This window comes from Cherax quadricarinatus, chromosome 75, assembly GCF_038502225.1.
Source record: "Cherax quadricarinatus isolate ZL_2023a chromosome 75, ASM3850222v1, whole genome shotgun sequence".
Lineage (NCBI taxonomy): Eukaryota > Metazoa > Arthropoda > Malacostraca > Decapoda > Parastacidae > Cherax > Cherax quadricarinatus.
Genome location: NC_091366.1, coordinates 4,151,258 through 4,160,637, shown reverse-complemented (window position 1 = coordinate 4,160,637; position 9,380 = coordinate 4,151,258). Strand labels below are relative to the sequence as shown.

The 9,380-nt window shown below is 50.1% G+C and overlaps 1 protein-coding gene across 5 annotated transcripts in view; it reads right to left on the bottom strand.

Moving 5' to 3' along the window:
* The window catches only part of LOC128691902 (uncharacterized), a 343,852-nt gene that overhangs the window by 91,989 nt on the left and 242,483 nt on the right, over nt 1–9,380 (bottom strand). The window lies entirely within an intron of this gene.

Genomic DNA, 9,380 nt, shown 5'->3' with positions numbered 1-9,380 from the left:
GATAGTAGTAATAGTAGTAACAGTCGTGGTGGTGATAGTAGTAATAGTAGTAACAGTCGTGGTGGTGATAGTAGTAATAGTAGTAACAGTCGTGGTGGTGATAGTAGTAGTAACAGTCGTGGTGGTGATAGTAATAGTAGTAACAGTCGTGGTGGTGATAGTAATGGTAGTAACAGTCGTGGTGGTGATAGTAGTAATAGTAGTAACAGTCGTGGTGGTCATAGTAGTAATAGTAGTAACAGTCGTGGTGGTGATAGTAGTAATAGTAGTAACAGTCGTGGTGGTGATAGTAGTAATAGTAGTAACAGTCGTGGTGGTGATAGTAGTAATAGTAGTAACAGTCGTGGTGGTGATAGTAGTAATAGTAACAGTCGTGGTGGTGATAGTAGTAATAGTAACAGTCGTGGTGGTGATAGTAGTAGTAACAGTCGTGGTGGTGATAGTAGTAATAGCAGTAACAGTCGTGGTGGTGATAGTAGTAATGGTAGTAACAGTCGTGGTGGTGATAGTAATAGTAGTAACAGTCGTGGTGGTGATAGTAGTAATAGTAGTAACAGTCGTGGTGGTGATAGTAGTAGTAACAGTCGTGGTGGTGATAGTAGTAATAGTAGTAACAGTCGTGGTGGTGATAGTAGTAATGGTAGTAACAGTCGTGGTGGTGATAGTAGTAATAGTAGTAACAGTCGTGGTGGTGATAGTAGTAATAGTAGTAACAGTCGTGGTGGTGATAGTAGTAATAGTAACAGTCGTGGTGGTGATAGTAGTAATGGTAGTAACAGTCGTGGTGGTGATAGTAGTAGTAACAGTCGTGGTGGTGATAGTAGTAATAGTAGTAACAGTCGTGGTGGTGATAGTAGTAATGGTAGTAACAGTCGTGGTGGTGATAGTAGTAACAGTCGTGGTGGTGATAGTAGTAATAGTAACAGTCGTGGTGGTGATAGTAGTAATAGTAACAGTCGTGGTGGTGATAGTAATAGTAGTAACAGTCGTGGTGGTGATAGTAGTAATAGTAGTAACAGTCGTGGTGGTGATAGTAGTAATGGTAGTAACAGTCATGGTGGTGATAGTAGTAGTAACAGTCGTGGTGGTAATAGTAATAGTAACAGTCGTGGTGATAATAGTAAGAGTAGTAACAGTCGTGGTGGTGATAGTAATAGTAACAGTCGTGGTGGTGATAGTAGTAACAGTCGTGTTGGTGATAGTAATAGTAACAGTCGTGGTGGTGATAGTAATAGTAACAGTCGTGGTGGTGACAGTAGTATAGTAGTAACAGTCGTGGTGGTGACAGTAGTAGTAATAGTAGTAACAGTCGTGGTGATAGTAATAGTAACAGTCGTGGTGGTGATAGTAATAGTAACAGTCGTGTTGGTGATAGAAGTAATAGTAACAGTCGTGGTGGTGATAGTAATAGTAACAGTCGTGGTGGTGATAGTAATAGTAACAGTCGTGGTGGTGACAGTAGTAGTAATAGTAGTAACAGTCGTGGTGGTGGTGATAGTAGTAGTCGTTCAATGGGTAAGATGATGAGGGAGGAGGGCAGAGAAGAGGAATTTCTGGTGGAGAAAGGAGGGGGAGTGGTGGGAGTTGGTGGTGCTAATCTGTGCGCATCCTGGTGAGGGTGGTGGTGGTGGTGAGAGTGCAGGTGTTTATAGTGGTGAAGGTAGTTATGGTGGTGATAGTGCAGGTGCTTAAGTGGTGAAGATAACACATGAAATAAGTTGAACATATCTGTACAATCGTTAGCGAGGTTATCAGCTGGGGGATAACTGCAGTGATGCTGCTCCTCTCCAGTTACACATGCCATCTGCTAAGATAACATCAGCATACCCATATTTGTGAAGGAGACTAGGACTGGCTCCATGTTGTTGTTCAATTTATTCTTTAGTTATACAGAAAACATATTCCGTTTGTCAACGTTATTCAACTTATAAGTTACATCTGCAACATTGTGTTGCATCAACAGTGTTCCAGCAGCACTGATTTACCAGGCAGTCTTCAAGAGGGATTTAGAGAAGTTGGTAATCTTCCCGGTGGTGTGGTTGTTATGTAGGCGCAGGGTAGCAACAACCTGGTTGATCAGGGGGGTTAGCAGGGCAGCCAGGTGGTGTTGAGAGACAACACATGTATGAAACACTGATGACAGGCGGTGAGGCGAGGTAGTCAGTCCTGATGCCAAGTTACAACGTCACTCTTAGGAACTGTGACGCCCCTGCTCGTGCAACACCCGAGTATCTTTACTGAGAAACACATCGCCTGCACAGCAGGTTTAATCATTCTAATACAGGAACATGAGAACTCAGACCCTTACACTGCAGCCAGTGGAAGAAGCGGTGAGATGCAGCAGTTGCAGGTACGGTCAAATGTGCGAAGGGCCCCACTAGCAGAAGTAGATGTAAGAGTGATAGAGGTTGTGGTGGTGATAAGAGGTAGTTGTAGTGGTGACAAGAGGTACTTGTGGTGGTGATAAGAGGAGGCTGTAGCGGTGACAAATGGTGGATGGTGCTGAAAGATCATGATTATATATATATATATATATATATATATATATATATATATATATATATATATATATATATATATATATATATATATATATATATATATATATGCAAGGAATTCGCGAGAGCATGCGAAATATACACAATATTCAACGAAAACACTGATAGTAACTACACTATTCAGTAAAAGTTATAGACTGGAAACCAAAGCCAGCTATATTACCTCGACCTACCCCATCACACAACACGGGTTACATGCATCACGTATTAACCAGCCTCTATAGGAGACTTCCGCAGAGCGTTGAGGATATCAACAAGCAGTTCAATACGTGAACAGCGCGATATTGCTTGGCGGTAGGGTGACAGGCAGGGGGTGATTAGTGCCTGAGGTACTTAAGCAAATTCTTGGGTACCTTTGGAAAAATGTTGGACAAATATATGGGTGGTTTTGGTAAGGATTTGCCAGGGAGGAACACCGTAACAGGTCATCGTTATGTTAGTAGGAAGAATGACTTGCAACATTTCTAACTATTGCGGAGGAATGTTACGCCAGCCAGTGCCTTCTTCAGGTGGGGAATGAGTGCCACATGCATAGTGCCATCAGACCTTCCATGGGTTGGGTCATTACCGCTCAACCTGGCAAATACTCTCACCTGGTGACTAGTAATGAGTGTGGGAGGCTGCAGACAGGTGACGGTACACACACTGTCTGGCGACACAAGCGGCGGTATACACACTGTCTGGCGACACAAGCAGCGGTACACACACTGTCTGGCGACACAAGCAGCGGTACACACACTGTCTGGCGACACAAGCAGCGGTACACACACTGTCTGGCGACACAAGCGGTGGTACACACACTGTCTGGCGACACAAGCGGCGGTATACACACTGTCTGGCGACACAAGCAGCGGTACACACACTGTCTGGCGACACAAGCGGTGGTATACACACTGTCTGGCGACACAAGCGGCGGTACACACACTGTCTGGCGACACAAGCAGCGGTACACACACTGTCTTGCGACACAAGCGGTGGTATACACACTGTCTGGCGACACAAGCGGCGGTATACACACTGTCTGGCGACACAAGCAGCGGTACACACACTGTCTGGCGACACAAGCAGCGGTACACACACTGTCTGGCGACCCAAGCAGCGGTACACACACTGGCGACACAAGCGGCGGTACACACACTGGCGACACAAGCGGCGGTACACACACTGTCTGGCGACACAAGCAGCGGTACACACACTGTCTGGCGACACAAGCAGCGGTACACACACTGTCTGGCGACACAAGCAGCGGTACACACATTGTCTGGCGACACAAGCAGCGGTACACACAATGGTGACACAAGCGGCGGTACACAGTCTGGCGACACAAGGGGCGGTACACACACTGGTGACACAAGCGGCGGTACACACACTGTCTGGCGACACAAGCGGCGGTACACACACTGGTGACACAAGCGGCGGTACACACACTGTCTGCCGACACAAGCGGCGGTACACACACTGTCTGGCGACACAAGCGGTGGTACACACACTGGCGACACAAGCGGCGGTACACAGTCTGGCGACACAAGCGGCGGTACACACATTGTCTGGCGACACAAGCGGCGGTACACACACAGTCTGGCGACACAAGCGGTGGTACACACACTGGCGACACAAGCGGCGGTACACAGTCTAGCGACACAAGCGGCGGTACAAACACTGGCAACACAAGCGGCGGTACACACACTGGCGACACAAGCGGCGGTACACACACTGGTGACACAAGCGGCGGTACACACACTGTCTGCCGACACAAGCGGCGGTACACACACTGTCTGGCGACACAAGCGGTGGTACACACACTGGCGACACAAGCGGCGGTACACAGTCTGGCGACACAAGCGGCGGTACACACACTGTCTGGCGACACAAGCGGTGGTACACACTCTGGCGACACAAGCGGCGGTACACAGTCTGGCGACACAAGCGGCGGTACAAACACTGGCGACACAAGCGGCGGTACACACACTGTCTGGCGACACAAGTGGTGGTGCACACACTGGTGACACAAGCAACAGTACACACACTGTCTGGCGACACAAGCGACGGTACACACGCTGTCTGGTGACACAAGCGGCAGTACACACACTGGCGACACAAGCGACGGTACACACACTGTCTGGCGACACAAGCGACGGTACACACGCTGTCTGGTGACACAAGCGGCAGTACACACACTGTCTGGCGACACAAGCGACGGTACACACACTGTCTGGCGACACAAGCGACGGTACACACACTGTCTGGCGACACAAGCGACGGTACACACGCTGTCTGGTGACACAAGCGGCAGTACACACACTGTCTGGCGACACAAGCGACGGTACACACACTGTCTGGCGACACAAGCGACGGTACACACGCTGTCTGGTGACACAAGCGGCAGTACACACACTGTCTGGCGACACAAGCGACGGTACACACACTGTCTGGCGACACAAGCGACGGTACACACGCTGTCTGGTGACACAAGCGGCAGTACACACACTGTCTGGCGACACAAGCGGTGGTACACACACTGGCGACACAAGCGGCGGTACACACACTGTCTGGCGACACAAGCGGCGGTACAAACACTGGCGACACAAGCGGCGGTACACACACTGTCTGGCGACACAAGTGGTGGTGCACACACTGGTGACACAAGCAACAGTACACACGCTGTCTGGTGACACAAGCGGCGATACACACACTGGCGATACAAGCGGCGATACACACACTGGCGATACAAGCGGCGGTACACACACTGGCGATACAAGCGGCGATACACACACTGGCGATACAAGCGGCGATACACACACTGGCGATACAAGCGGCGGTACACACACTGGCGACACAACAGTGCTTGCCATCATAACCATAATTTTAAAGTGGTGGAGAGGTAAGCCAGTGGAAGGCCTCGGTCAGATGATCAAAAGCTGCGGGTCATCATATAACTAAAACCAGCGTTAGGAAACACTTACCTTACATATACCTTAGAAGAGTTTCGACAGTTTCTCTACTCTCTGAGCCCGGCCATGGACCAGGTTCGTCTGGTGCTTGCCTGGTCAACCAGGCTGTTGCTGCTGGAGGCCCCCTGCCACACATATCCATCACAGCTTGGTTGATCTGGCACCTGGTGAAGATACTTGTCTAGTTTCCTCTTGAAGGCTTAAACACTTGTTCCAGCAGTGTTTCTGATATCTTCTGGTAAGATGTTGAATAGTCTGGGACCCCGGATGTTGATACGGTGTTCTCTTATTGTGCCCACCGCACCCCTACTCCTGTTTCCTGACAAATCTTGGTAAAAGATACCGACAAATTGATTTAGAAACACACGTAATCAAACACCAGGACATATTAGTAAACGTTACAGTCCTGGGACCTTGATCAAGGTGCCAGAACCAAAACGTTTTTCAATAAATATATCCTAGCGTTTGGTTAACTATCTTTCTAAAGCTGACAAATCTTGCCTTACCTCAACCAATTACCATAATTTGTTACTGGCCTCATCTTTCCTGTTATTATCTAAACTTCTTCTTCCCCACTGTCTTCCTGCTGCTCTCCCCTGCTGCTTCCTCGACGTCTTCCCTACAAGTGACTGGAGCAGCAAATCCCTAATTACCAGAGCTACGAAGTATCCCAAGCCATATTCTGAACCTTATTGAAAAACAAAAGATCAGTACGTATTACTTCGACTCTCGCCATTTCTACTATAACTTCAAGACTTGAAGTTAAAACGTAACATCAGAGGCGACTGCTGGTGACAAGACTCACGATCCATCATGCGGCGCTTGTGTGTACACCCCAGCATACACTGACACACCCACAAGACTCACGATCCATCATGCGGCGCTTGTGTGTACACCCCAGCATACACTGACACACCCACAAGACTCATGATCCATCATGCGGCGCTTGTGTGTACACCCCAGCATACACTGACACACCCACAAGACTCACGATCCATCATGCGGCGCTTGTGTGTACACCCCAGCATACACTGACACACCCACAAGACTCACGATCCATCATGCGGCGCTTGTGTGTACACCCCAGCATACACTGACACACCCACAAGACTCACGATCCATCATGCGGCGCTTGTGTGTACACCACAGCATACACTGACACCCACAAGACTCACGATCCATCATGCGGCGCTTGTGTGTACACCCCAGCATACACTGACACACCCACAAGACTCACGATCCATCATGCGGCACTTGTGTGTACACCCCAGCATACACTGACACACCCACAAGACTCACGATCCATCATGCGGCGCTTGTGTGTACACCCCAGCATACACTGACACACCCACAAGACTCACGATCCATCATGCGGCGCTTGTGTGTACACCCCAGCATACACTGACACACCCACAAGACTCACGATCCATCATGCGGCGCTTGTGTGTACACCCCAGCATACACTGACACACCCACAAGACTCACGATCCATCATGCGGCGCTTGTGTGTACACCACAGCATACACTGACACACCCACAAGACTCACGATCCATCATGCGGTGCTTGTGTGTACACCCCAGCATAAACTGACACACCCACAAGACTCACGATCCATCATGCGGCGCTTGTGTGTACACCACAGCATACACTGACACACCCACAAGACTCATGATCCATCATGCGGCGCTTGTGTGTACACCCCAGCATACACTGACACACCCACAAGACTCACGATCCATCATGCGGCGCTTGTGTGTACACCACAGCATACACTGACACACCCACAAGATTCACGATCCATCATTCGGCGCTTGTGTGTACACCAGCATAAACTGACACACCCACAAGACTCACGATCCATCATGCGGCGCTTGTGTGTACACCACAGCATACACTGACACACCCACAAGACTCACGATCCATCATGCGACGCTTGTGTGTACACCCCAGCATACACTGACACACCCACAGCATACACTGACACCCACAGGATACACTGACACACCCACAGGATACACTGACACACCCACAGGATACACTGACACACCCACAAGATACACTGACACATCCACAGGATACACTGACACACCCACAAGATACAGACACAAGCACAAGATACACTGACACACCCACAGGATACACTGACACACCCACAGGATACACTGACACACCCAGAGGATACACTGACACACCCAGAGGATATACTGACACACCCACAGGATACACTGACACACCCACAGGATGCACTGACATATCCAAATGATACACTGACACACCCACAAGAAACACACCCACACCCACAAGACACACCCACAAGACACTGACACACCCACAGGATACACTGACACACTCACAAGACACACTGACAAACCCACAGGATACACTGATACACCCACATGATACACTGACACACCCACAAGACACACTGACACACCCACAAGACACACTGACACACCCACAAGACACACTGACACACCCACAAGACACACACCCACACCCACAAGACACACACCCACACCCACAAGACACACACCCACACCCACAAGACACACACCCACACCCACAAGACACACACCCACACCCACAAGACACACACCCACACCCACAAGACACACTGACACACCCACAAGACACACTGACACACCCACAAGACACACTGACACACCCACAAGACACATTGACACACCCACAACCACAAGACACACTGACACACCCACAAGACACACTGACACACCCACAAGACACACACCCACAAGACACACACCCACACCCACAAGACACATTGGCGCACCCAGAAGACACACTGACACACCCACAAGACAAAAACCCACACCCACAAGACACACCCACAAGACACACACCCACAAGACACTGACACACCCACAAGACACACTGACACACCCACAAGACACACACACCCACAAGACACACTGACACACCCACAAGACACACCCACACCCACAAGACCCACACCCACAAGACACACACCCACAAGACACACTGACACACCCACAAGACACACTGACACACCCACAAGACACACACCCACAACCACAAGACACACTGACACACCCACAAGACACACTGACACACCCACAAGACACACACCCACAACCACAAGACACACTGACACACCCACAAGACACACTGACACGAACTCACAAGCATCAATTAGCTTCACATCCGCTCCAATTCCTAGCACATCAAAAACAATGAGACACCGCCACACCCACCATACCTACACACACACCACACACACACACACACACAGGAGCTGTGACTCAACCCCTGCAACTCCACGTAGGTGTACACACATTAGCACTTCCAATCATACTCGTGCACATTTCAACGTCTCCTACCACACCCTCACCACATCCTCCTCCACACCCTCACCACATCTTCCACCACACCCTCACCACATCTTCCACCACACCCTCACCACATCTTCCACCACACCCTCACAACATCCTCCACCACACCCTCACCACATCCTCCTCCACACCCTCACCACATCTTCCACCACACCCTCACCACATCTTCCACCACACCCTCACAACATCCTCCACCACACCCTCACCACATCCTCCAGCACATCCTCACCACATCCTCCACCACACCCTCACCACATCTTCCAGCACACCCTCACCACATCCTCCAGCACATCCTCACCACATCCTCCAGCACACCCTCGCATCCTCCACCACACCCTCACCACATCCTCCACCACACCCTCACCACATCCTCCACCACACCCTCACCACATCCTCTACACCCTCACCACATCCTCCACCACACCCTCACCACATCCTCACCACATCCTCCACCACACCCTCACCGCATCCTCCACCACACTCTCACCACACCCTCACC